The following is a 23,854-nucleotide window of genomic DNA, read 5'->3' as shown; positions in this document are numbered from 1 at the left end:
CATATTTTCTAAGGTGGAACGTTATCTGTATTATTATTATTATTATTATCACTACTTGCTAAGCTTCAATCCTAGTTGGAAAAGCTAGATGCTATAAGGCTAGGGGCTCCAACAGGGAAAATAGCCCAGTGAGGAAAGGAAACTGGGAAAAATAAAGTGGGTTTTTCCCTAGGTTATATTACCCTGTAATACAGTACAATAATACCAATATAACTACATGAACAAAACAAGAGGAAGAGAAATAAGATAGAATAGTGTGCTCGAGTGTACCCTGAAGCAAGAGAACTCTAACCCAAGACAGTGGAAGACCATAGTACAGAGGCCATGGCACTACCTAACTCTGGAGGGTAAAGTTATATTGTATTACAGGGTGTGATTACGACCAGAAAATACTTGTTTTCCTAAAGTAAATATTGTGAATTAACCGAATTTGACCTTCATTTCAACCGCAAACAAACATCAACAAATTCGACTAACTTTAAGTTGCTGAATTGGTTGCTGTTATTACGGATGAAATGAAGGTGAAAACCGGTTAAATCACGTTATTTTCTACAGGAAAACATATTTTTTGTTAAAATGGCTAAATATAATCACTGTTGTCATATATGTTGTGTTCAGATATTTAAATATAAGCACTTGTTCAACGGTGTCACTTCACTGACAAATGTACTGCGAACGATAACATTAGCAACGCTACCAATGATATACACAGTGTTACCAACGATGTCTGGGATTGTTACGGTAATATTACCGGTTACGCAATATATAAAAAGTACAAAAAGGGTACAGAACCTAACAAACCCACCTAACCTAACCTAGTAGTTGACAGGTCACAAACCTCAGATATTTACTGAGAACGGTAAAATTAGCCACGATACGAATGATACACACCGTTACCAACGGCACGGTGACATTACTAGCGATAGTAATGATAGATATTTCAATACGTATTTTAAAAAATTTTTCCATATAAGTTTTACACAATATATAATAAGTACAAAAAGGGTACAGAACCTAACCTAACCTAACCTAGGAGTTCCCAGGTCACAAAACTCACGTATGTACTAGGAATGTTAAAATAAGCAACGTTACCAATGATACACAGTGTTAACAATGTTACAAAGGCATTGCTAACGGTAGCAATGCTACGGTAATATTATCATATGTATTTTAATGAATTGTTCCATATACACTTTACATAATTTATAAAAAGGTACAAAAAGGGTACAGAACCTAACAAACCCTCCTAATCTAACCTAGAAGTTAACAGGTTACAAAACACTTATAATGACTTTTGTTGAATGACCTACCTTTATGAAGGGGACGTTGAAACTTGCGGGACATGGGAGAGTGAGACTGACGGCTTAACTTTAAATAATATTATCTTCCATGGGGGTAGGCAACTTTTTCCCAAAAATGTACCTTTATAAGAAGTAACGGTATAACCACAGTGACGTTTCTTTTTGGTTTTAGGTATCTTGGTTTGAGTATTACAATAAAACACGGGAATGTCTTTCCTGCAAGATAGGAGGGAACGGCACTTGGGGCACAGTAAACGTTGAGGAATTACATTGTGTGCTTTAAGGAAATTATCAACATTGGATGAAGAATCATAAAAATCGTGATGGAATTTAGTAAATGCCTTAAGGTATGGAATACTGCAGCCGTTACAAGTCTATAACTTCCTCCATCGCAAAATACGAAAAAATAAATCTCACTTGAAATGATGAACACCTTACTAGGACAAAGGTTTCCAGGGAAACGGATTTGGAGGAAGGGGTATGAATAGACCACTTAGAGAGATAAAGGAAGGGGGTAGGGAAATATCAACTGACAACCCCCTTGTGTAAACTTTGAGTACGTATAGGTTCGTTATTGGTTAACGGGAAAACAACGGAGTCTAGAGGGTAAACATGAATGAACTGGATAGGGAAACTTGTATAGAGCAAGTATTTATGTGAAATCGGGGTGTGACAAAGAAATAACAAAAGGAATAAAACCAATATAGGAAGATAAAATGCAATGTATGATAAATATTGAATGGGAATATAAAATGAGTTGATTTTATAAGGTATAGGATAATAAAACTAGTAATTAAAGGGTCAAAAGTAATATGTATACGGGGGTATTACATAAGTAATCATGTAACAGACTTGAACAGAGCTGGTAGAGAGACGGAGAGTTACATTTCACGGTTGGGGAAGAAGAAATCCTATTGGTCGGGAAAAGTTTCTGCGCAGGGAGGCGGGGTTTTTGCGCAGAAGATCGAAAACTGATATGTACGAACGTACGTACGTGAGCGTGCTAATGTTAGCATGGAATGCTAACATTTTATCTACATCAGACATTGGCAGCACTAGTTACTGTATTTTTTCATGAGTCATAGCCTTTGCAACGGCGACTCCAAAGTTTATCCAGTTATACTGTTTTGTCTTTTCCTCCGGTTATTATATATCCAAGAAAGTAATGTATAGAGAAGAAAATGTTTGTTTTATGGTTATACATCATTTCCCCAGTATGTTTTCCACACCCAAAACCCCGAGTTCCCACTGGGGATCTCCCATTACCGTAGGATATAAATATATATATATTTCTGAACTATTCATTTGTGACGGGAACGAGTGTCATTTTCGAAGAGAGCGTAATTTTTTCTATAAGAAAAAGTAGTTATTTTACTAGGTTACATTGCCCTGTAATACACTACAATAATACCCTCTGGAGAACAATGGTTTTATTTTGGAGTGTCCTTCTCCTAGACTAGCTGCGTACCATAGCCAAAGAGTCTTTTCTACCCTTACCAAGAGGGAAGTAGCCACTTAATTACAGTGCAGTAGTTAACCCCTTGAACAAAGAAGAATTGTTTTGTAATCTCAGTGTTGTCAGGTGTATGAGGAGAGAGGGGAATATGTAAAGAATAAGCCAGACTACTCAGTGTATGTGTCGGCAAAGGGTAAATGAACTGTAACCAGAGAGTAGATTAATGTACATACACTATATATCAAATTAAAAAAGTATGGAGAATTAAAAGCAACAGTTTAGTGGGAGCCTTTGCATATCAGCGGCCAGTTCCTCACATGTTGGACATCAACTAACCTAACCTACAAGCCGTATCCTTACCTACTTACTTAACAGGGGGGTTAATTGCCCCCCTGCGACCCCCCTTACACCACCGTATTCTAAGTGAGACATAATAATACATACAGGTGGCCGCTATCATACATACACCCCGTTTATTGTATACAAAATTAAATCAGTTGAAATTAATTGCACAAATATTTTGAACTTTCAAAACAAAAGGCATCAAACAGGTTAGGTTAGGTTGACAACCAATCATGTTGTTGCTTGATTTCCTCGGCGGTTGTTCTTCCCTAAATCCCTTTTTAATAATGTGGGTCCCAGTTTTATCCTTTTGAAGAATAAAGGTCCCAGGTTCGTATGGGATGGCTATTCTTCAAAAACTCCCAAATGTGAAGTGTCTCTCTCACTCTAAGTCCATTGTTTACATCTGAGAGACTGAAAGGGACTTATTGCCCGTGCGTTGCTTGAATTTGCTTTGGACAGCTTTTCTGTTTTTTAAATGATGTAATCATTACCTAACTTTGTAACCAATTAGGAGCTTACAAGTATTTATGCCGAAGTTCATGGATGTTATTTTACAACAGCCATTTTTTTTTTATCGCCCTTCCCTTCAGTTTGAGTTAAACCACTATCACATAAAGATGTCTCCAAGAGGGAACTTAACGGAATTACAATCTATTTCGAAATTTAGTGTAATTTCATCTATGTCGGTAATTGATAATGTAAGGATTTATTTGTGATTTACTTTATCATAATATAAGGATTAATAATTGTGATTTACTCTTAGTTTGTGACCTGGGAAGGAGTCTGACAAGTGGTTGTGGCCTAGGAAGGGAGGACTGGGGGGCTTGCCCCCGAGCTAGGGGCTGTGACCTGGGAACTACTAGGTTAGATGGCTTGGTTAGGTTTTGTACCCTTTTACAAATCTCAAAAGTGTTAAATAATTATTTGTTCCGTAACTGAAATACAAACCTTAGCTATTTACATGGGGTAATTACTTCGGCGTAGCTGAACGACGAGCCATAAAAGTTTTAACGAGGGTTTCCTACCCCGCTGCTAGTTAGCGGGGGTTAGGGAGGGGTAGCTAGCTACCCCTCCCCCCTCACACACACACACACCGGTGAATACTTCACTTTACTTTTGGCTTGGAGAGACGGCAGACCTGTCTGCGCTCTCCTCGTTTTTTACTGCCATAATTTTGTTTGCTTTCTCTTTTCAGTGTGTGTGTGAAGTTGGCCTCTATTTCTCATCATGCGTACGTGCCCTGGACTATCTGGCCGCCCTTGTGGTACCTTTATGTCGGCCTTGGACACGGATCCTCACTCCTTATGCCTGCAGTGTAGGGGCCAACGGTGTGATAGGTCTAACGTGTGTATTGAGTGTAGGGAGTGGTCTACCTCCCAGTGGGAGAGGTTTGCCCGGCGACGTAAGAAGAAGGCTAAAAGGGATCTTTCTCCTTCGGAGGTTTCTCGGAAGAGAGGAAATCCCAAGACTTCTTCCGCCACCCTTTCCTCCTCCGAAGCTCCCACTCGAGCGGCCTCTTCCGAAAGGCCGGCGAGTGGTAGCGTAGACCGTGGTGCTGTTAACCGATCCCGGGGTGAGGGAGAGGTAGTTGCCTCCCATAGCGAGGCGGCTGCCCCTCCCCCCCGAGGAGGAATTTGTATCTTATAATGATCTTTTTCAGCTTTGGGCTTCCTTGGGGCTGCAGGGTTCGCCCTCCAAGGAAGCTCTGTTTGACATGATCAAACTGGGTGCGGCCGTCAAACAATCCCCAACTTCAGCGGAGATAGATCCTCTGTCTGTGGTTGATGTTGTGACGGAAACATCCCGTGGGTCTAGCCAAACGCCCGTTCCTGTGGCTGAGGTAGCTGAAGGCTCTGACTCCCCCTCCGAATATCCTTTGAGGGAGGAGCTTAGTCCCACGGTCTCTCCTGCCGGTGATTCTCCCTCTCGGGGGAGTTCACTAACAGAGACCCCTCTTCGGAGGCCCATCAATGGTCAGCCTGCTGATCCCACGGCCCCTTGTGGGCGTATAAGGCGGAAGGCTCGTCCTCCCCTTCGCCGTAGAGGCCTTCCTTCCCCCTTCAAAGGGGTTAAGAGGCGCCTCTTCGGCTCGTCGTCACCACATTCCTCTGCGGAGGAGACGACTCGCCGTTCTCCTGTCCTGACAGCTACCAACCTAGACCTCTCCAGGGATCGTTCGCGATCCCCTTCGGAGGATGGTGGTCCTTCGGGACATTGTGACCTGTCGCCCAGACCATCTACCTCTAAAGCTCCTGATGCGTTTGACGCGCCACCTGATACTGCCACTGCGCAGTCCCCGGGCCCTTCGGGGCTGCAGGGGCTTGAGCGCAAAACTGTGCCTCTTGCCCCCAAGCCCCAGGCACCGCCTGAGCGCCCGCCTGCTGATGTTGCTGCTGTTCCTGACTTAGCACCTCGGCGCTCACCCTTAGGCGTTCGCGCCTCCGTTCCTGTTACGCGCCAGGGTTCCCCTGCGCGTCCATGCCCTTCGGCGCCCCGTCACCCTCCAGCAGTTCCTGAGGTAGCGCGAAAGCGCCCACCTGCACATACGCGCCCCGTTCCTGACACGGCGCTCCTGCGCTCACCTGCGCATACGCGTCCACCGGTGCCCCAGCGGCCACCTGCGCTCACGCGCCCTCCAGCACCTTGGCGTCCCCCAGTTCCTGTTTCATCGCGCGCGGTCCAGGAGGCACCTGAGTTGGCGCACAGGCGTCCACAGGTCCCTGCGGACTCGTCGCACCCATCGGGGGAAAAGCGCGACACACGCCCACGCGCGGTTCCAGCTCCAGCTCCAGCGCCCACGCGTTGCTTTGGACTCATCGCGCCCATCTAGGGAGACGCGCGACACGCGCCCACACGCAGTTCCAGCACCAGCGCCCACGTGCTCACCAACTTGACCACGCGTCGCTACATCTCAGCGCGTTGCCCAAGAGGCTCCCAAGTTAGCGCACGGGCGCTCACGGCTGCCTCTGGGCTCTCCCTCTAGACCGCGCGAGCTTGCACCTGATGCAATCGCGCATGACGCTCCGGTAACGCGCCCTGTTCCTGCTACACGCCCCGTTCATGTATTTAGGACAACTAAGGTTGCCCTTCATCAAACACCAGAGCGCCCTCATCCAACGGCGTGCCTCACGCGGCCGCCGCAACAATGCACTCCGGTGCGACCGCATCCTGATGCGCGCCCACGATCGCCGGTACAGGCAAGTATGCCGGTCTTATCCGACCAGCGCCGACCATCTCGCCCCCAGGTCGCTCGCGACCCTGCTCCAGCGCAAGCGCACCCTCAGCCGGTTCTTCCGGACACGCGCTCAGGCGCCCCCGTTACCTCGCGCCCTTCGGGGCCGCACCAGGTCGCTGCGCGCCCGCTCGTTCGGCCTCCTCCAGCTCCTGATCGCCACACGCCTACGCCATCGCCTACGCGCTCTCGCGACCATGTTCCCGCTCCAGCTGCTGCGCGCCCACGCGCCCATGCTGTCGCCATCGCCTACTTAGGTAGAACTTCCACTACAACCACAGGGCCCTTATTTACTAGAGAACACGGAGGAAATATTAACCTTAAGGGAATTAGACAACAAATTCTTTATTTTATTAAACAAGCTAATCCTGCATCATTCTCACATGTCCGTGATATTAGTGCTGTGGCTACCTCAATTAATTTTTTCCACCATATGAAATTTGATGAGCTCTCAAAATATACGGGTTGGAAGTCCCCTAAAGTTTTCAAGCGCCACTACCTAAACCCTTAAGAAGCTCTTAGATTTGCCACAGTAGCTGCAGGGAATATAGTTCCTCCTGAAGGTACTGAGTCCTAATCACAACGTCTTGCTCTGTCCTCTTTCCCTCCTGCCTGGCTTACCTGTTGTTCCTACCTGTTTTATTACTATACACCCTTATGGTGTATTTTTTTTTTTTTTTTTATTATTCAATTGTTCAATTTCACAAATTGTTTTCATTACACTTGTTCTTAATCCCCGAGCTGATTTTATTTTGTATTTTTGATTACCAAGCTGGATTCCCACTATTCATATCTGTTGAATTCTACCTACGGGTTTCATTTTTTATTGTTTACCATGTCTATTTATCACTGTCATATACATGTTGATCTATTTTTACGGGTTTCCACATCCCTCTTTTTTATATTGAACTCATCAGCTCTGTTATTTTGTGTTATTCCCTCTTCAGGTAGTTAGCCATATTGGGTCCCCATTCTCTGGTACGATTTCACTGGGCGGCACGGGTCGGAGCCCAGAAAAGGGATTTTGACGAAGGAAAAATCTATTTCTGGGCGAGAGACCCGTGTCGCCCAGTGAACCCACCCGTCCCTCCCTGCTTGGGCCCCAATCTGGGGTGCTATAAGGAGTGACGTCACTGGCGTGGGATTGCTAGTAGTAGTAGGATGTTGAACGGCACCTCGCTGTTCGGGGATGTTGACAGGAGATATCTAAATGGTGCGAGGCCTCTGGTTGTGATTTATTTAATGCCCCAGTAGTATACCGACACCTTATTAAGGTGAGTGAGCTGGGTTCAACCTAGCATTCCTATACAAATTTTTCTCTGGTAGATTCATAGCAGTTTTTACCATTTCACTGGGCGGCACGGGTTTCTCGCCCAGAAATAGATTTTTCCTTTGTCAAAATCCCTTTTTTATTTTCCAGTTTACGATGCTGTTTTTTCGTGCCTGTTGTGTGCCTTCGAAGCAGAGCTGTCCTGTTTATGCCTGGGGAGTCGGCTGTCGCTGTCGTCTCTCGAGGCCATCGTCAGGGGCATTCCCTTCTCTTAGAAGTTCCCCCGTGACTACTGCCAGCTCGTCAGTGCATCCTAGAACGATAAGGAGGTTCGCCTCCAGGGAAGTTAGTTAACTTCCCTTTTTACTTTTCCCTGGTCCTTAGGCGGTTATGCTCTTGGGGCTGAGCGGCCGCCCTTGTGACTTGCTCAAGGGGCTGAACGGTTGCAAGGCTTGCTCTCGGGGCTGAGCGGTCACTTCTGTAGCTACGCTCAAGGGGCTGAGCAGCTGCAAGATCAGTCTGGCCCTCTCTCGTTCGCGAGGGAGGCCGCACTAAGGGCTCCTCTTCGGAGGATTGCTCCTTTTGTCTCTTCTACAAAGTGTCTCCTCCCGTTCGCGTGAGAGGACACTCACAGAGACTCCTCTTCGGAGGATTTTTCCTGTTTACGTCAGCTGATCTCACGGCCTTTTGGGGCTCCATCACCAGTGTCTTTCTACGAAGGGCTCACCCCTCTCGTTCGCGAGAGAGGCCACTCATAGAGACTCCTCTTTGGAGGATTGTTCCTGTTGACAACAGCTTGCTGTTCAGTCACTAGCACTTCGGTGTTTAGTAACAGGGAAACTTCGGTTTCTCTTTTTCCCTGACCCTTCGGGGTCTCGGAGCTTTAGTTACGCAGTTCCTTCGGGCTCTCGTAACTTTAGTCACTTCTACGCTTCGGTGATTAGTGACGGAGAAACTTCGGTTTCTCGTTGTGCTGACCCTTCGGGGTCTTGCAACTATCCCCTTGGGGCCTCGCTATTCAGGCTACGTTAGACCTTTGGTCTCTCGTGCCCTCAGTGGACCTGCTGCCTGCTGTCTGCTGTATCCGTTCCTGACTGCTGACGCGCCTTGGGCGCCCACGCCCCCGTTATCTAACGGGCTCCTCCCTTCGGGGCAGGAGAGACTTTCTCACACCTTGAGTAAGTCCCTTAAGTGCCAGGTATCCCCTGCGCGCCAATGTTCCCTTGCTCGCTAGCGCTCGACTGCTGTTCCTGCTGTTCCTGAGACTGCCTTCCAGAGACACCCTGTTCCAGTAATTCAATTAGGCTGCTACCAACGTTCCCTCTGCATTTGCGCACATTGTTGGGGTTCCTGAGATAGCGCACAGCCGCTCACCAGCGGTTCAGCCCATGGTGTCTTTAAGTCTCTTCTACGAAGGACACCTCTCCCGTTCGTGGGAAAGGTACCCCAAAGAGACCACTCCTCGGAGTATTTAGCAGTACTTCAGTTGATCGTCGGCACTGAAGCAGACCTCCTGGTCCTCTTCAGGGGATGCCCTTACTTTTAGGGACACATCCTAGTTCCTGATCTACGAGTTAGCCGATCCTTCAACCAAGCGCGCGTGCGCGCTCTCCAAAGATCTTCTGGTGCACAGGGGCCTACGATCTTCACTCGCGCGTAAGTGCTGAAGATCGGCCGCGCGCGTAAGTGCTGAAGATCGCCCGCGCGCGTAAGTGCTGAAGATCGCCCACGCGCCTAAGTGCTGAAGATCGCCCGCGCGCGTAAGTGCTGAAGATCGCCCGCGCGCGTAAGTGCTGAAGATCGCCCGCGCGCGTAAGTGCTGAAGATCGCGCGTGATCTTCGAGGCCCTTCCGCGGTTTTTCCGCTCGTGATCGTCGAGGAGCGTTAGCCGACGATCTTCTGATACGCGCTAACGCGTAAGCACTGAAGATCGCCCGTGCGCGGGGTGGTTTCCCGAGCGAAATCTCCGAGGCCCCTCCACGCGCAATCGTCGAAGATCGTTAGCCGACGATCTTCTGATACGCGCTAGGCGCGCAAGCACCGACGATCTTCATAACGCGCGTGAGCGCCGAAGATCGCCCCGCGCGCGGGTTTAGTTTCCCGCACGCAATCTTCGAGGCCCGCGCGGTTTTCCCAACGCGATCGGCGACGGCCGTTAGCTGGCGATCTTCGGATCCGGCGCTAGTGCTGACGATCTTCTTAGTGCGCGTAAGCGCCTAAGATCGTTCTGTGCGCGGGATGGTTTCCCGCGCGCGACCATTGAGGCTCACTCGATCATCGCGAATTTTCCGCGCGCGGTTTTCTCACTCGTCCTCGGGCGTTTTTTCCGCTCGTCCACAGGTGGTATGGTTGCCCGTGCGCGGTCATCTCGGATCGTCCGCGCGTGATCGTCGTAGATCGTCCGCGCGTGATCGTCGTAGATCGTCCGCGCGTGATCGTCGTAGATCGTCCGCGCACGGGCACACGTGTGAGCGCTGAAGATCGTCCATGCTCGCGCGAATCACTGACGATCGTCTTACATAGTTGGAGATCGTACGCGCGCGGGTACCAATGGTTTCCCGTTCACTGTCTGCGACGATCCTCTCTCGCGCTAGCGCCGACGATCTTCGTACACGCGTAGGCGCCGAAGAACCTCAGTGTTATTTCTTCCACGCGTGGGATGGTTTTCCACACGCAATCGCCGACGGCGCTAGCACCGGCGATCTTTTGTCGCCGAGATCGTTCGCGCGTGGGATGGTTTCCTACGCTATCGCCCACGATCTTTCACGCCAAGCGCCAGCGATCTTCATATGCGCGGAAGCGCGGGGATCGTTCATGCGGGCGCCGATACGCTCACGCGGGTACGCGTGCATGCGGGCGCCGATACGCTCACGCGGGTACGCGTGCATGCGGGCGCGGTTATACTGCTGCGCATGTTTTATTCACGCTCTACCCGGATCTGTGCTTTCGCGCGATCACCAGCGTGATCGGCGCACCATTCTCCGACACGATCGCGCCCTGATTACATCAGGGCTTATGGCGGTCAGGCCACCTTCGCGTTTCCCTTCCCCACAGCGCAGAGCAGCGCCCTCTCCGGAGGGGGGAGGTTTCCGGACAGGTCAAAGGTCTCTTCTCCCTTCATTGCAGATTCTCTAGGGGCGAACCCTCATGTGTCAACTCCTCCAGGGGATCGAACGATCCTCTTCCATTCAGAGGGACTCCCTGTCAGCGCGAGGGTTGGTCGGCATCCCTGGTGGGACGCCGTCGTCAGAGCGCTCATGCAGACGATGAGCCTGTGCCTTCTGACTGAGGTCACTAATCAGTAGCAACTTCCTCTCCCCCTGAAGAGGGTGAGAGGAATGCCTGGCATGGTATCTCCTCCAAGGACCATCCTGTCCCTTCGCGAGTCCTTATGCAGGCGATGAGCCCTCCCCAGACTTCTTCTCCCCTTCCCTGCGGATGAGCATTACCCATCCCCAGGAGGGTCGGAGGACCCGGTCCTCTCCCCCATCACTCCATAGGGAGAATCTCCGCCTCTTCCTGAGAAATCTTCTCGTGCGGAGGGGGAGAAAGCCTTTCATCCTTCATCGCTGGGGTCCTGTTTCCCTCCTAGGAGGGATCCTAAGGCCCAGTCTTCCGCGAGGACCCAACAGGACCCAGATGAACCCTTGGGGCATGTCTACGAGTCTCCCCAGGAAGAGCCGCCGGGGATGAGAGACCTCGCTGCCAGTCCATCAGGAGGAGAAGCTCCAGGGGTCGGAACTTGCGTTCTGGCAGGTTCTGACCCTCAGGAGAAACCTCAAGGGGACCCCAGATTCAGAGATTCCTCTTCGGTAAGGGAAGGATACGGTCCGGGACCGAATCTACTCACCCAAGGGCTCCCTTGGGCCAGTGCAGCTTGCCCTGGTCTCAGGGAATGAAGAGCGCCAGAGACTAGGCCGAGGGCCAGCTCTCCGAGCTTGTCTCCTTCAACAGTCCCGGTCGGTATCGATCCCCTCCCTCCTCCCTGGGTAGGGATCGGTGAGGGGACGGGCCCTCCGGGCAGAAGTCCAGTCCATGTTGGAGATACGCTCCCTCCAAGAGGTGGCCAACGGGTTCCGAGGCCTCCTTAATCGTCTCCTTCTCTTCTCGACTCTGTACAGAGTTGTCAAACAGTCTCCGTTCAGCATGGTGACAGCAGACGCGGTCAGTCTTGCGGTGAGACCACAAGACTTCATGTGCACACTGGTCCGGTAGGACGCGTACTTCCGATCCCGGTTCACCCGTCCTCAAGGAAGTACTTTGGAGTTTTCCTGGAAGGCGGATATACCAGTTCAAGGTGCTGTGCTTCGGTCTCTCCACAGCACCTGAACAGTTCACCGATGCTTCCACTCTGATCTCTTCACGGGCTCTCAGGATTGGCATCCGTCCCCTCCGTTTCCTGGGTGACTGGCAGATCCTAGCAGACTCGAAGGCATCCCTTCTTCGTCATCGGGACTAGTTCCTCGAACTTTGCCGTGTTCTAAGGATCATGGTGGTCCTCGAGGAGTCCTCCCCGCAGCCCTCTCAGAGTCTGGTATACCCAGGCCTGGTCTTAGACCCCAATCTCCCGAAGCCTTCCCTTCAGGCGACAGAATAGCAAGTCGGAGGAAGGTCGCGAAACCTCTCCCCACACGAGAACCTCCAACCCAATGTGGTTACGTCTCTCCTCCCTGGCCCGTCTGGTTTCCAACAGTAGCCTCAGGATGAGTTCTCTCCAGTGGCGACTCGGGGCGCGGGTAGTCAGGGACACGACTCCCCGGACGCCGGGACCCCTAGGGGACATCCGGAACAGACGGACCCCCAGGGGTGGGAAGCAGACGAGGATCTACAATAGGGAGTGGACCTTCTCGTCCTTCCCCCAAGCTTGATGCTGTTTTCGGACGCGTCAAAGAAGAGGGAGGAGCCCACGTCCTGAACCACGGGACCTCAGGCCGGTGGTCAGAACCAGGAAGTACCTTCTCTAGACCTACTAGTGATGGAAATTGTGTTTCTGGCACTTCAGTAGCTCCACCTAGCCTGGCGGACTACTCTGTGGTTGTGAGGATCATCAACACCACAGTGATGGCTTACTTGCCCAGACAAGGAGGTACTTTTCAGTACAGCCCTCCCATCCTGCAGTAGAGATACCGGGATGGTTCGAGTTTCCCTCAAAGCCTGACTCGGTGGGGCTCCCTCTGTGGTCCGGCTCGCTACAGCACTGAGCTGCAAGCTCCCGCTGTACTGCTCCCCGGTCCCAGACCCCAAGGCCCTCTGGTAGGATGCCTTCCAGCAACGGGGGAACAACATCGATGTTTTTGCCTTCCCCCGTTCTGGTGGATGAGGAGAGTACTCTACAGGACCAGAGTATCAGTCAGTCTCTCAATGACCTCCCTAGCTCCGCTAGGGTCTCTCGCAGGTGGCTCACCAGTCCCTCTGTAACTCCTTACGGAGCCTCAAAGGGAACCCCCCTCACGTCACCGGTTACTCACACAGCCACATGCCATCATCCTCCGCAAAGCCGTAGCTTGCTCCAACTTCCCGCCGGGAGACTATCCAGCATCTCCTCAAAGAGAGAGGTTTTTCACAACAAGTTGCGTAAAGGAGGCCTGGACACCTGCGCAAATCTTCCGCAGTAGTCTCCCAGGCGAAGGGGCGAGTTACTGTGGTCGGTGTCGTGGAGAGGGTATCCCTCCACATGATGCCGCTTCCAGCAATAGCGGAGCTCCTCGTGGAATTGCGGGATGGAATGTGCCTTTCAGTTTCAGCTGTGAAAGGCTATCCCTCAGCCTTAGGTCTTGCCTCCAGGCTCTAGGGATAGACATTCCTCCCTCGCTGGAACTCTTCCTTCTCATACGAAGCCTTGTCCTCTCCTGCCCTCAGTCGAAGGTGAGACCTCCTCCTTGGGACGTGGTTCGAGTCCTCAAATCTCTAAAGAGAGAGACTGACGAACCACTACTTAAGGCCCCAGATCACCACCTTACTGGGTAGACAGTGTTCCTGCTAGCCTTATCTTCAGCCAAGCGAGTCACATGGTCTCTCATATGACTTCGCCCATTCAGGGGGATATGGGGAGGCAACATACAGGTTCGTCCCTGAGGTTTGTTGCCGAGACTCAGAACCCGGGAGTGCTGGACCCGCTGTTCGACTCTTTCCAGGTTTCGAGTCTCCGTCTTGTAGCAGATGACCCAGACCATCTCCTACCTTGCCGGTAGGGAGTCTGAGGTGGCGTCTTAAGAGAACGGCTGCAGTTCGTCTCCAGGCTCAAGCCTCGTTCGTGGACCCTGGGAAATGAAGAGAAGGGTCTCCAGGAATACCATCTCGGCCCGGATTTGCAGGGTGTTACACCCGGCCTTGAATCCTGACCCTTCTTTGTCACATCGCCATAGAGCCCATGATGTCAGGGGCGTAGCTACGTCCCTGCCCTTCATGGAGCATCATTCAGTGACGCAGGTCCTACAAGCGGGGATGTTGAAGCATCAGACCATCTTCTCAACCCCTTACCTGCAAGACATGACCCACAGGAGGCTCAATACGTTTCTATCGGTCCTGTGGTGGCTTCACAACAGCTGGTCTAAACCTCAGGCTCCTTGATGGACAAGTAGCAGAAGGTTGAGGGCATTGTTACCTGGTGTTAGTGTGCATGAATGAAAAGATCTGTCTGGCCCTTATTCTTTTCTTCATCCTCTCCTCCCTTGGAGAAAGCAGCATCCTGGGTTCTCTGCACAGCTGACCTCAAACCACTGCAGGTAGACCATGCTTCCTTGTGTTCCTAGTATTAGGTTTAATACTGTCATGTCCCCATACCCTGACGAGGTGGTATTGGGAGAGTCCTAGCCTGGATTTCCTTCTGAGGAACTCTAGGGCAACTGCCTAGGACTAGTCACTTTTCACCTTCGCACACACCTTACGTAGGCCGCGGCAGTTTCACAACCGCCAGCGAGGAGCAGGGATTCCCTATTGTCCGAGTACTTGATCGCTCGAATATGGAATCCCCGGGCAAGCCAAAGCCAGTATGGCTGGGACTTACCACCCTTCCTAAGGGTTAAGTCACCCCATGTAAATAGCGTGGTTTGTATTTCAGTTACGGAACAAATGACAAATTCGTAGATAATTTGTATTTTTCAACCATACAAACCTTAGCCATTTATACATATTTGGCCGCCAGCCCTGTCCCCCAAGATAAGTCCTACCTCTAAGTAAAGTGAGCCTTTCACCAGTGTGTGTGAGGGGGAGGGGTAGCAGGCTATCCCTCCCTACCCCCCGCTAACTAGCGGAGGGGTAGTAAACCCTCGTTGAAATTCTTATGGCTCATCATTCAGCTACGCCGAAGTAATTACTCCATGTAAATAGCTAAGGTTTGTATAGTTAGGAAAAATACAAATTATCTACGAATTTGTCATTTTTCTGTGATTGGTGTTGTGAAAGGGATATCTCTCCCTTCGATGCCTCTGTTCCAACTATTGCAGAGTTCTTTGTATACTTTCGGGAAGAAAAGCTTCTCTCGGTCTCTGCAGTCAAAGGCTGCTGCTCAGCCTCAAGTCTTGCCCTTAGACTGAAAGGAGTAGATATTTCCTCCTCGGAACTTTCCTTACTCATACGTAGTTACGAGCTTACTTGTCCCCAGTCAGAGCTTAGACCTCCTCTTTGGAACATGATTCAGGTCCTTACGAACCATTATGCCAGGCTTCTCGTTGCCACTTCACGTGGAAAACGGTGTTCCTACTCGCTTTGGCCTCGGCCAAAAGAGTTAGTGAACTGCATGGTCTATCTGCTGGTGTCTCCCACTCCAGGAGATGGGGAGAAGTAATCCTCAGCTATGTCCCTGAGTTTATTGCTAAGACTTAAAAAGGGATTTTGACGAAGGAAAAATCTATTTCTGGGGAGAGACCTGTGGCGCCCGGTGAAAAGTCCTTCTTGTATATCTTTTCTGATAAAACCTTCCAATTATACCAGAGAAAGATAAAAGCATGGAATGCTGAGGTTACAACCCTCGCGCGAGCACCTTTTGGGTGTCGTGTATAAAGCAAAGGCACGTGAAATCCACTATTCACAGGTTGTCTTCCATTTAGTTAATTCCTTCGTCAAAGGGATGGGCCGATACAAAGGCCCTAGCCAAACCCCCAGCGCCACACCACCCACGCCACGACGCGAGCGCCATCTGAACAACATCCTTCTGTATTGGCCATGATGGCTTGGAAAGGAAAGGGTGGGATCGTGTAAAATAAAGGGGAAGGGTTTCACCGGGCGCCACAGGTCTCTCCCCAGAAATAGATTTTTCCTTCGTCAAAATCCCTTTTCTGGGTCGACCTGTGGCGCCCGGTGAAAATGTACCAGAGAATGCCTTCCAAGCCCAACAATAACTACTAATTTAATAAGGGGAGAGAAACAACACCATGTAAAGAAAATCATATATAATTAAGGTAAGTAGGCATAAAACATAAACTAGCCACAGGGCATAGTGAGAGTAAGGTTAAACAAACATGATAACAGGGAAACCTCTGAGTATCAGAGGAAAACATGCAACAAAACTGACATGGCTAAGAATATCCCAACCTTATAACAACGGAAAACAATAATAGTCACAATCATATTAACCTAATATGTAATAAACTTAGGGCTAACGAACCACCAAGGAAGCGGCGTCGTGGTGCGAGTGGCGGGTAGGAGGGAGAAGAGAAGAGATGGATGAAAGGAAGAACAAAAGATCAATGGGGAGAGATAAGGCTCCCAGCTGCAACCGTTGGGTATTTAAGAGCCTGTAAGTTCTTTAGATAGTGGCGTTTGAAGACCATAGGAGATTTCCAACCCGTGTACTTCTTAAGGTTATCAAAGTCCATATTCTGGAAATAGTTGATGGAGGTAGCTATCGATCGGATATCATGAGCATGGGGAAATGATCCCGGATTGGCTTGTTTAATGAAGTATAGGATCTGTTGCCTAATGCCACGTATGGAAATGGTACCTCCTTGTTCTCTGATAAACAAGGGGCCAGACGATCGGGTAGCAGTCCTGGCTAAAAAGGCCCTGAGAGTGGTGACCGGACATAGAGAAGTATCTTGGAGAAGAGGAATAATCTTCCAAGGGGACCACCCTTGGGGGTCCTCGTTCTTAGCTAGGAACGCCCTGTCTGGTGAAAGAAGTACCTCACCTGAAGGGAGGAAATCCATGTTCTCTGAGTTTCGTGAGAGAGCTGCTAGTTCTGAGATTCTGGAACCCGAGGCCAAAGCTGTTAGAAATAAAGTCTTCCTAAGAAGAGTGATATAAGAGCAGGATTCGTTGTCCGTGTCGGAGGCCAGTTTGAGGACATCATTTAGAGACCAAGAGACCTTTTGAGCACATGCTTTTGGAATAGATGAGAAATAAGACTCCGCCAGGTTAATGTTAAACCCAACCAGGAAGACTTTCCTCAGAGCTGACTTAATGGTGGTTATAGTGCTAGCTGCTAGGCCTTTGTCAAATATGGACCTAAAGAAGGAGATGGCTAAATTAGGAGTCATAACCGAATGGTCTGAAGTCCTTAAGAAATCCGCTAGTTTCTTAACCGCCGAATCATATTGGCGAATCGTTGAGTCCCTTTTGTCTGATTCTATAAAGAGGACATTATCTGGGTCGATGTTTGCGTCCCTACGCGCCGCAAACTTCATGAAATCCACAAAGTTAGGGTTTTGGCTATCCTTGAGGAATCTAACACAGTCCGAGTTTGGACCACCTGGGTCAGTTTGGGGAATGGGATCCGGAAGGGACGGAGTTTCAACTCGAGGAGGAGAGGAAACCAACTGCTCTTTGGCCAGTGAGGTGCCACTAAAGGTACTGCCCCGTTGAAGGAGCGGAGTTTGTGCAAGACTTTCAGTAGAAGATTCACTGGAGGGAATAAGTAGATCTTCTGCCAATGGTTCCAATCCAGGGTTAATGCATCCATGGCATAAGCCTGAGGGTCCAGGTTCGGTGTCACATAACATGGGAGTTTGTGATTGAGTCGGGTCGCGAATAGATCTACCTGGAGACCTGGAACCAGCCTGAGTATCCACCGGAAGGAGTGCATGTCCAGGGACCACTCCGATTCCAGTGGGCTCGTCCTGGATAATGAGTCAGCTATCACATTCTGGACTCCTGCTAGGTGAGTTGCTGACAGGAACCAGTCTTTGTCGGCTGCCAAGGTGAAGATAGTGACCAGGATCTGATTCAGGTTGGGTGATTTGGACCCCCCCCCTGTTGAGGCAGTGGACTACGGCCGTGCTGTCTGAGACTACTCTGATGTGGGTCGACCTCGGAGGGGAGATTCTCTTCAGGGTCAAGAACACCGCCATGGCTTCGAGAACATTGATATGGAACTGTCTCATGGCGGGTGACCAAGAGCCTTGAAACATCTGATGTTGGGAGTAACCCCCCAACCACTCAGAGACGCATCGGTATGAATTGTCACTTGTGGAGAGGGGAACTGTAGAGGAACCGACTTGGAGAGGTTCCTCCGATCGGACCATGGTTGTAGTCTCATTTTCAAGACAGAGGGGATCTTCGAGGTCTTGTCTCTTAAAGGTATTGTCGCCCTCTCTCCAAACTCGATTGATGTCTTTGAGTTTGGCTTTTAATAGGAGATCGGTCAGTGAGGCAAATTGGAGTAGGCCGAGGATTCGTTCTAAAGCTCTTCTGGACACCTGTTTGTGTTTGAGAAAGTTCCTGACCTTGGAAGCTATCTCCCTCACCTTCTTGGGAGGAAGGGAGAGCTTGTGCTTTGAGAGGTCCCAACGGATGCCTAACCATTCGAAGAGGCTTGATGGTTGTAGGCGGGACTTCCGGAGGTTGACTTGGAAGCCCAGTTTGGCGAGAAAATGGAGTACCTTCGACGTAGCTCTGTTGCATTCCTGTTGCGACTGGGACCAAATGAGCCAATCGTCCAGATAGGAGACGATTTGTATCCCTTGGTGTCTGAGTTGCTCGAGCACCGTCTCCCCCAGTTTCGTGAATACCCTGGGGGCAATGCTGAGACCGAAGGGCATGACTTTGAATGCGAAGGCTCTCTTGCCGAGACGGAAGCCTAGGTAAGGAGAGAAGTTTCGAGCTACTGGGACATGATAATAGGCGTCGGTAAGATCGATAGAGGTGGTGACGGCCCCACGGGGAAGTAAGGTCCGTACCTGAGAGATAGTCAGCATACGGAACTTGTCGCAAAGGATGTAAGAGTTGAGCTTCGACAAGTCCAGAACTACCCTCAACGCCGACGAGTCTTTCTTCGGGACTGTAAACAGGCGGCCTTGGAATTTCAGGGATCGAACCCGCTTGATTGCTCTCTTCTTGAGTAACTCCGCGGTGTACTCTTCCAGGATGGGAGTGGGTCTCTGGAAGAAGGTCACCGGTGGAGGAGGGGATCCCTGTGACCATTTCCAACCCAAGCCCCTTGATATTATGCTGTGAGCCCATGGACTGAAGGTCCAATGGTCCCGGAAGTGATAAAGTCTCCCTCCTACCGGCATCACATCATTGGGAGGGAGTGAACTTAGGGCCCCTCCCTCCACGGGAACCCCTTGCTCTAGGCCCGCCGCGTTGGCGGAACTGTCCTCTACCTCTGAAACTCCCTCTTTGGTATCCACGAAAGGAACCGGAGGATTCGTAGGCAGGGTTGTATGCAGGTGAGGGCATCCAAGAGGGGTTGGGCTTTGTACCAGGGGGAGCAGCGAGGGGCGCGAACACCTTGTAGGTGTCGTGTATTAAACAAAGGCGTGCGAAAAACCACTATTCACAGGTTGTCTTCCATTTAGATAATCCCTTCATCAATGGGGAGAGCCGTGACAGGCCCTAGAGAACATAGTTGAACTACCCCACCGACACCTACCACGCACGCCCTCTAGGACATCCTTCTGTTTTTGGACTTGCGAGCAAGTTGAGTTGTTTGGGCACAGTGTTTTTTCGAAGAGTTTTCTCGTTATTTCAACATGACTGACGTTGCTACTTCACCCTTACCAATGTTAAGTACCATAGTTTGTTTTGGCAGCTTATGGCAGTACCGGGCATTTGTTCTGTTTCCAATATGGTGGTTTTTAGTTTTGGAAGCGATTGTCCTGCCGAGATATCGGCAGCCATTTTGGGTTATGTTCGCTTCAGTAAATTTTCTAGTTATTTTTGCCCATCTGGTACTCTGTCATCTAGGTTATATCACTTACTATTGGTCCTGTGGTGGCCGCATAAGTGCCCTAACGCCTCAAGCTCCTTGATGGACAAGTAATAGACGGTTGAGGGCTGAGGTTACCAAGGTTAGTCTGGGGTGAATATGTAAGAGTGACTGGCTCCTTTCTTCCTTTCACCTCCCCCCCAGGAAAACAGAACCACAAACCTCAGCACAGCTGACCTCGCCTCTCTTCAGTTAAGACTCGATTCCCTTGTGCATCCTAAGTATAGATAATACTTTATGTCCCCAATACCTCTTTGAGGGAGGGTATTGGATAAGTCTTGGAACTCTAGGTTTGTACCCGAGTTCCTACGTAAAGACAAAGGGTTTGTATTTGTGCCGGAACAAATAACAAATTTGGAAGTAATTTGTATTTTTCTAGCATACAAACCTGGAGCTATTTATATAAAATGGCCCGCCACCCTTTCCTTCTAGAAGTCCTGTCAGAAAGCAAAAGTGGTTACTCAGCTGACAGGTGCGAGTGACCGGGGTAGCCGGACTACCCCAACCCCACCCGCTAACTAGCGGATGGGGTAGTTGTTCCTCACTAAAATTATCTTGGCTGGTCTTTCAGCATGTAATACCTTTATAAATAGCTCCAGGTTTGTATGCTAGGAAAAATACATATTACTTCTGAATTTGTTATTTTTGTCACACCAAAATGTTTTTTTATCAACACATGATGGTGGTAGTATACCCAGGCAAGTGTATTTTTTTTTAATGGCATAAAACACCCAAAGATATTCTTTGCACGACTACTGTCCATCTAGCCAATAGAAGATGGAATTGGACATGGGAGAACTCGATTGCCCTTTGCAACCAGATTCAGTGCGGGCAAGAAAACTTCCTAGCAATCAATCAGACCAGGTGGACTTGGATAATGGGCTTAAAGGGACCTATCTCTCCCTCAGTTAGTCATCCAAGTCTTGTCTCAGGCAGAAGTTGCGGACTAGAGGTTAGTCCAGGACATCTCGTGTCCGGAAGTTTCTGGAATATTGTTAACCAGTACGAGGTAACCAGGCACCTCCTTTAGAGGCCCTTCGACATCCTGGAACGCCCATGTGTTTCTCCCCCATCTGTCTCTGGGGGGGACTCATTCTAGAAGGGCATCTACAGGTCAGTCAATGACCCTAATAGCTCCGCAGTGGCAGCAAGTAGAATAGCACCTAGACCATCTATTCCCCTTCACAGAGATATCTACTCGTACAACCTCACGGATTCACCATGATCACTTGTGTCCCTATGACCCCTGACATGGAGTGTGTTCAATATCACCTCCCTCGGAGAGGCTTTTCACTGGCAATAACGAAAAAGATGGCTGAATACTCTGTTGATTGTTATTTGCCTCATCAGGCGAAGTGGTGCATCCGGTAAGATTGAGGTCGTGGAAAGAGTCCTCCCAATGCTCTATATCTTTTTCCCCAGGAAGACAAAACTTGCTGTACCTTGGGGAGGAAAGACCTGCTCATTCTCGACCGTGACTGAATGCCACACTGCTTTGTGTCCATTTCACTTGGATGGAACTGTGTGTCCTCGTTCAGAGGGTAAAGCTTACTGGTCCCCAATCAGAAGTTAGACGGTCATCTTGGAGTTTAGTTCTTGTACCATGCTCTCATCAAGGAGTGCTTCTTGCCGCTAGTCGGTTCTCAGACCATGACTTCACTCTTAAGAAGGTTCTTTCCTTCTTGCTTTTACCTCCACGATATTTGCCAGCAAAAGACATAGTCTCATCTAAGACATATCCCAGCCAGGGGAGAGAGGTCTACTAACATTCGACTTCGTTCCCGAGCCTGTTGCCAAGACTCAGACTCCGACTGTAGTGGACCCGAGGTTTGGGTCCTGACAGATTGAAAGTCTTTGTACAGTACTTTATCCTTTGACCCAGATCATTTGTTACTACAGTCAGCCTCCATATTTAAGGGGGTTATGTAACAGAGACAGGTTCGAAGACTGAGAAGCTTTGAATACTTGCAGCCCTAGGGTAGGATAGCTCCTAACCCTACCAACTCTCTGCCCATAGCCTACATGCGATCGAATTAACACATAAAGTACTGCCTAACATTGTTTTTAGTTGATTACTATCACAATATAAGTATTGTGTAAATTAATTGGCTCATTTCTGTAAGTGTATATTACATGTGCAGACGTATACACTACGTACTGTACATGGTAAGGATACGGTATAGTATATAACACTAAGTGGTCATCGGGACACTTATAACAGCAAAACACTGGTGTTCCTATCCAATATAGCACTTGCTGATACTGTAGTGTATATTTCTGTAATATATGTACAATACTATCACTACAGTACAGCTTAACTTTACTGTAAATGTTCGCTGTTTTTGTTCGGATAACTCGCACTGTTTGATAACTCGCCACACACTTTGCATACATTCACATATTTTAGAGTACAGTAGTAATTTATATACAGTACTGTACAGTATGGTTAATAAACAATACTAGCATTACTGTAATACTGTACTGTACAATATGTATACAATGATACTGTATTTAAGATTAACTAAGTGTACATATTTTATGCAAAAACCTCTAGCCGTTTTTGTACAAAGTTCTACACAGTTTTTGAAGCTTGACGTAAGTCCTGATATGTTGTCTCTTGGTCAGTAGTGTTCTGTGAGGGATCACACATCTACAGTACATTAACCTAGTAAATATATAATATGTACAGTGTGTACATAGCTGTGGAAAAAAGTACATTCATTAGTTATGCCGTAAAAGTCTGGCAACATATGCTGAGATGATGCGGGAGATGTACGCGTGAGAACACATGAAGCATAAGTTAGGGCAAGTTAGCGAGAGATGGAATGTTGTGCTTGGTGGAGATGGAAGCGGCGCAAAGCGAGACTGGTGCAAAGAAGTGTGTTGTGACATTAAAAGACTTGGCTGCTGCTACCCAAGCTTTATTCAACTTAAACTTCAGTAGATTATTCCCTGAAACAATCATGAACATAATTAGCAGACCCCATAATAATTGTAATACAAACTATGTTAGATCCTCAAAGTAAATCTAATTAAACCAAATAGATACAAATGGAATAAACAAAAGGAAATACAAAAGAAACAGAGAATTACTTGATAAGTTGCTTTGACTGTCCCTCCATCAGGTAAGTAAACAAAGTATGAAAAGATCACCAGACAAACGGTTCAGAGTGAGGTATGAAAGAGCAAAAGGACAAAACAATATTATAACATTCTTCCCCTCTAGATATAAAATTGGTTACATCACTTCATAAGTAATCAATCCCACCCATATCGGTTCGGAGCCCTTGACACCCTGGTTGATCTACGTACTGGAGGTGATGCAGCCTCTGTTCTAATTTCAGCTTCTGGGTGAAGTCCCATACCTTCTGGAAACTCTTGATGGGTTGTCTTGGGTGACACTGGAGATTGAGATGGTATGGCCTCTGGTGACAATGAAACAGAAGGTAGTTCTTGATTTTCAGAAACAGAATTATCCCTAGGGCATGGGGCCAAGTCACGTAAGGAAACCGTTGACTCTCGTCCGCTGGGATGTCTAATGTTAGCATATGTTGGGTTAGCAGATAATAGTTCAACTTCATCCACTAGGGGTTCATTTTTGCTTGTTCTGACAAACTTCCTCAATAATACCGGTCCTGACGACATAAGCCACGAAGGCAGAGAGCTCCCCGAGGATGGGCGGCGTGGAAATCCAAAAAAGCATTCATGGGGTATGACATTAGTTGCTGTCGACAGAAGGGATCTAAGTGAATGTACCACATCAGTGAGTACTAATTCCCAGTGCTGATCGGGAAGATTTCGAGACCTGAGTGCCAACTGGATTGCCTTCCATACAGTACCATTGAGCCGCTCCACTTGCCCATTACCGATTGGATGAAAAGGGGTAGTTCGACTTGTTGCAACTCCCTTCTGTGCGAGATAGGTTTTGAGCTCCCTAGACATGAATGAGGTTCCTTGATCCGAATGTATATACTGAGGCATCCCACACAGGCTGAATATTTGTTCTAAGCACTTAATCACTGTAGTTGTGTTCATGTTGGGACACGGAAAAGCGAAAGGAAAACGGGAATATTCATCAACCACAATAAGTAGATATGGGTTGCGC

At 48.9% G+C, this 23,854-nt stretch overlaps 1 protein-coding gene across 5 annotated transcripts in view; it reads left to right on the top strand.

Moving 5' to 3' along the window:
• LOC137624358 (uncharacterized) overlaps positions 1–23,854 on the top strand; it is a 336,909-nt gene that overhangs the window by 9,679 nt on the left and 303,376 nt on the right. The window contains exon 2 of one of the 5 annotated variants that reach the window (XM_068355057.1): positions 3,866–3,965. The exons of the other annotated variants lie outside the window; for them this stretch is intronic. The gene's annotated coding sequence lies outside the window, so the exon portion shown is untranslated. The remainder of the gene's footprint in view (positions 1–3,865; positions 3,966–23,854) is intronic. 5 annotated transcript variants of the gene reach the window in all.

The sequence above is a fragment of the Palaemon carinicauda genome, chromosome 31 (assembly GCF_036898095.1).
Source record: "Palaemon carinicauda isolate YSFRI2023 chromosome 31, ASM3689809v2, whole genome shotgun sequence".
Lineage (NCBI taxonomy): Eukaryota > Metazoa > Arthropoda > Malacostraca > Decapoda > Palaemonidae > Palaemon > Palaemon carinicauda.
The sequence above is the reverse complement of the archived record's forward strand: the minus strand, read 5'-3'. Positions and strand labels throughout refer to the sequence as shown.